Source organism: Buceros rhinoceros, unplaced genomic scaffold, assembly GCF_000710305.1.
Source record: "Buceros rhinoceros silvestris isolate BGI_N320 unplaced genomic scaffold, ASM71030v1 scaffold29357, whole genome shotgun sequence".
NCBI lineage: Eukaryota > Metazoa > Chordata > Aves > Bucerotiformes > Bucerotidae > Buceros > Buceros rhinoceros.
This window is the reverse complement of record NW_010422117.1, coordinates 48,426-54,201: the sequence shown is the minus strand read 5'-3', so window position 1 is coordinate 54,201 and position 5,776 is coordinate 48,426.

Below are 5,776 nucleotides of genomic sequence, written 5' to 3'. Positions count from 1 at the left end.
TCCAGCCAGTTAGTGCATGTTTCTAAGAGAAGCCCTAGAAGTCATGCCTTGTATTCCAGACACATCAAAGGAATTTGACTAGAAAATTACAACGCAGTATCAGAAAGTCAAGTAATGGCAAACTTGACAAAGAGCCAACACTAAAAAAAGCAAAAGCACATTGGTATGTCCCTGCAGTGCTCGGGGGAAGGGGGGAGAGGAAGAGGTGCAACGGAGCATAGTCATTTACATCAATTATTGTCCATTTTTCCTAAACTAGTGTTGACAAGAATTACATTTAATAATATCCATTATTCTCTCAGCCTTGTTGGGTTTGGTTCTCTCTCTCAATATTTACAAGTTCATCAGTGCCTCCCTAAACCACATCTCCTGCTACGACTGACAACGAGCAAACCCTGGGCTGGGTGAACCATCAACACCCACGCGTGGTGCTTCTCCCATCGAGCACAGGCATCCCCTTTTTCCTTGGGGATTTCACGGGAGCACTGGGTCCCACGCGCAGCCAGGAGGCCTTAGCTGCGAATGAGCCACGGGATTTTAACTCTGCATGAACACACAGCAACAGGAAAAGCAGGAATAGTGCAGAGGTCGTTTCTGTTTTCTTTAAAGAGAAAAATGTTGTTTTCAAACTGCTGTTGTATATTGTTAAAAATTCTGTCTTACCTCAAATACAGGGTGACCCTTTCTTGATATCTTTGCTCTTTGCAGAGTTGTGGGACTCATAAGCTGTTGCTATTTTGCTAAATGAGGGAACATACCTTTCTAAAGCGATGCTGTCAGGAACACTGCAATAGAGAATCTTTGACTTCACACACACACAAAAAAAGCAGCAGCTTTAGAATTTTGTTACAAAAAGAGAAAGATATCCCAGCACACTATGTATTACAGCACCACCCTGAAGATACGGTTTGGTTTAATGCATCTTAGGTTTGTTCTCCTTCTGTGTCTTTCAATTTCTCTCTTTGTGAAGGTCCTTCACAAAGTAAAAAATACTAACAGCAACAATCATTCCTCATTTTGCCTTAGTTTTTCTAAGCCTTAAGTATTCAAGCACTGCCATTGCCGTGATCAGAACATCTTTAAGGACTATTTGGCTTGTTTATTTAAATTTAGCCCCTACAGGGAAGAGACTTTTTCCTGCCATTGGGTTTTTCATTTGAGAGGCTAGAACAGGAGAACAAAAAACATACTTTAATGTCCAGCTCCTGGTCCAGCTCCATTTCTCCTTTTAACCACATCAGGTACCGGTTCCAATGAATCCACTTATTTGACAGTTTTCCATTTGTTTTGTTATCTAGATCTTGATAATTCAATAGCATAACTATAATAAATGATGAAATGGCCAACTGAGCGATCAAACCTGATAGCAAGTAACATCCTAGAAACACTGAAGTAACAAAAGAGCTCAAGATTGAAATGCACAAGGAAGATTAAAGCTGGATCTACAGAAAGAAGATTATGACCTTTTTTTTTCCTCTTCACTACTGAAGTGATAAGTATAAAATTACAGCAGAAAAGTACCAGAACCTCTGGAAAGCATCTAGTGCTGTTTTACCCAGCTGTTTTACCCCAAATTATTTTATAAGGGGAGAGGTCATCAGCAGAAGAAGTTTGGAGGCACACAAAGTATAATGTAAGGACAGAAGTTTTCACATAGCAAACAAAACAATTAACTGCATCTGTGTTGGACGTGACTACTGTGACACCAAAACCATTTTTCTTCTATAAGCAGATAAACAGCTAAACTGTGTACTTCTGCAAAGAAACAGCTTGGCAATTTAGAAGACATGTCTTCTATATGGTTTCACAGGCCATATTTCAATATTTTTTTAGTGCAAATTGGACACTCAAAGTTATCACAGCACCAATAAATGGAGATGACAAATTTCTCAGTTGTTTGCAGTCATGCTTTCCTGCATCCTCATCATGAGCCTCTGCAAGATGCTTTCCGAAAGATCCCATAGTTCAGTGTCTGATATTTCCCATGGGACATTTCTGCCACTTTGTTTTGAGACGACAGTAAAACATGGCAGTGCTCCGCGTGTCCTCCAGCCTCTTACGCCTCTCGGTTGCCTTTCTGTAACTCAGTGTTCTCTGCTAGTGTTAAAGGTTCCCACACGGATTGCAGTGTTCCTCCTAGATAGTCCAGCATCACCTAATGTCCTAGACTCGGTTCATCATATGGAGGTTGAATTACATTTAATTTTAGTACAGTTTATGTTTCTTAAAACCGCTTCCTCTGTGGAAACATTTTTATTCTATCATTTCCAACACAGAAAGAAAAGGCGCTTCAAGGAAAAACTTGCAAAGTACAAAAAAGGAAAAGCTATTTGGAAAGACAAACTGCTTTTTGTACGCAACCTGACAATAAAAATATAAAAACTAAACCTGAAACATAAATAACATCTTTTTCAGTAGCACTGCACCCTTGACAAGAAATGTCGCATCAAGCAGCACGCATCACAGCCTGCCCTTGCCATACTTCCTACATCATTATGTCACACTACTCAGACCTTCCCAGCTTCATTACAGAAGAAAATGGTCTAAAGAATGTATGCATATGCATCATAAATTTCTCTCACATGGACTATGGTTCTCATTGCTGCTATTCATGATTCCCAGACAGGAACTATTACAGCAGTCAGATATCAAGACACACGTAGAAATCCACGTCCATATTGGTCAATCACCGCAAGATAAACAGAAGTTATACTGAATTGGTTTTCGGGAACCAACAAACTGGTAACATTTCATGCAGCAGAAAATTCTGGTTCACTGGTTATTGGCACAAGATTCCTGAACTAGGAAGCTGGAAAGACAACTAAAAGTAATCTGCAAACTCCAGATACACCAGACAAATATTTTCAATTATGCGCTTGGCTTCTAGTTTGCTTGCTGTCTCCAGAACTGGAAGTTAATGCCAGCAGCATAGGTGAAATAAAAAGTGTTTAGTATTAGCTGCTAATCTAACTCCACTGAAGCCAATTAGTTAAACTAACCTGAATTTGCTCTAAGGCTTTATCAGTTCAGCCTTGTCTTTTTTAATAAATCAAACATTGTTAAAGAGACAATTCAATAAAGTCACATTGAGGTTATTTGGGATATATTAAAAAAGTTCATGTGATACCAACAGAAGACAGCTTGTGAGTTTGTTCTTTCACTTAAAAAAGGCATAACATCTTCCAGACAATGAGTGAAAGAAAATTCAAGGAAGATAATTTAAATTCATAGATTTGCTAAGTTTATAAAATAGATTTTATGTACATAGTACTTCATAGACTGAAAATTCTTGGATTACTTAAGTCACACAACAAAAAGATTTATAAGGTTATGATTCTGAAGAATGTAACTGAAAATATATTAGCAAAATTATTTTTTTGTTCAATTGGTTAAAGACTGATCATGAAGATAGGAACTAATCTATTCCTCTGCCATAAATTAAAGAGGGGGAAAAAATTCCACCTGAAAAAAAAATCAAAGATAGAAACACTCAGATAGGTAGAATCTGCTGCAGTTACAGCTATCCCAGACTGCTGGATGCTGGGCAGAGAGGACCCTCCTGGCAATTACCTCACGCACTTAGAAAATTTGTGAGGATGGGGGAGTGTTCAAAGATTATTTTGCAGATTCTGTGTATCGATAAAAACAATCTCCTTACGTGTCATATCAGTTTCACAGTTTGGTTTATTGACTTTTCAAAACTCACAACCACAAAAAGGATAACTAAACACCACATGTTTGTCTCCTCTCTGCCTCCTCCTCTCATCTTGTCAGTCACACGATCAGTCAGACAGGCTGGATACAAAGGGAAATCCTAAGTAATGGTCACGGAAAGATTAAATGCGTTCAACTGTTATTTCTAAGTTTTAGTGAGCTTTCCCAGTGCAGCTCTTATTACCATTCCTAAACTCTAAGAGATCCATCGAAAAGGGAGAACTCATACAAGAGGTCTCTGTCCCGAGTTGCTCACAGGTAATTAGGATATCAAAAGCCCACAATAACAGGTACGGTACTACTCCTTTCAAAGAGTACTGACGAAGAACTTTTGATGGTACTTGCAGCCCTAACAGAAATGCTCAGAGTGAGGACTCGACTTCTGCTTTTAAGACTGCCACCATTAGTACTAGCATGGGGGCAGGCAGGAATGGAGGCACTTCAACAGGCTTTTTGTAGCAACGAACAGCCCTGAGGATGGTGCCTCCTACAGACAGACAAGCTCATTCCTCAGAAGAGCTCAGCAAAGCAATGGTTAAAATAATAGGCAATCACGGCAACAAAAAAGACCTGATTCAAGCGCGCCTAGACAACCTCTTGAAGTTCAGGACCTCTTCTAGCTCACCCACCTGGACAAGGTAACTGCTCTGCCAGGTGGTCCAGAGCTTGCCAAGCGCAGCAACCTTTCCCACAAAGGAGCTGTATTAGACCCCTGCAGGTCCGAGCACCTTAGTCCATGCTCTACCGGTACCTGTAAATCAACTTCCTTTTCTTCTGAGAATAACTGGAAGTTGAATTACTTTGCTCATTAATGTTTAGCTTCTAGCAATTCCTTCAGTGAAGTTCCTTCATTTATAACCATTGTAGGTTTCATGCCCTTAACCAAAAGCATAAAACTAAGATTTCTTCAGAGTCATTTTCACCTCCATATTTTCGTCAACAACATCCATTAGGAGCACAGAGTTTTCAGTAGTTCTGCTCTGCAAACAGGGTATAGTCCTACAACAATTCCCTCCTACATATCCAAAATATTTTCATGCAGGAGCCAAAACTATTATTAAAAGTATAATAATGTCTTTATCTGAATGCTTTCTGGGTTTCCTGCAGCTATTGCCTCTACATATAGAAATGGTTTTCTCACTGCAACAATTCCGCAAAGACCCAGTTAATGCCATTCGTAATGGCTATCTTCCTGACCTTCCTTATCTCCATTAACTTCCCACGGTTTAGTCTGCATTTTCACATGCTGAAACACCTAGGAGGTGTGCAGGAGCGGCTATAAATTGCCATTTCCAATTACTCTTTCTCTGACCTTTCTTTTTCTCATTCTTGCCATCTTTCCCTCTCAGGGAAGCCAAATGACAATTTTGTCAGAACTTTTTTGGTTGTACTCTCTTATCTCATTTATACTCTTCTTTTGTTTCCTATGCAAAAAAAAATCTCAGTAAACCTTTTCAAATAAATTACACATCTTTTTGATAATCAAGAACTAGTGCTCCATATGCAGCTTCCAAATTATTGCTTTTATAATATACACACACACACATATACTGTGCACGCCTCATAACTCCTCCATCTTTGCTCTTTTTCTACCCTGCTACACTGTTTATAATCTGTATTTCTGACCCTGTTCTGTATGGCCAGAAAGAAATTCAAAACTCTTGCAATAATTTAAAATTTCTATTCATTAATGACTATTAACTAATGTCTCCTACTTTGCTTTCTAAGGAAAAAATATTTTAAACAAACATGTGCATAGAGAAAATCACTATCCCTCCAGCTCTTGCAAAAGGATTTGAGTGAGCAAAAGACCTGAAAACCATAGCCTGCCATTAGAAGTGTACTACTTTAAAAAATTCAAAACATACACACCTTGAAAGAAGTCAGCATTTTGCATGGCAAGCAATGCCTGACCTGTCTTCTGACTTCAACACAGTAAAAAGTAACAATGCCATATTTGTGAACAAGAGCTTAAAAACAGGAGTAAAGTTATTTGAAAATGTTTATCCACAGAGCTGTAAAGTGTAGTTCTTGTAAACTTAATGATCAAAGCACATTCCTG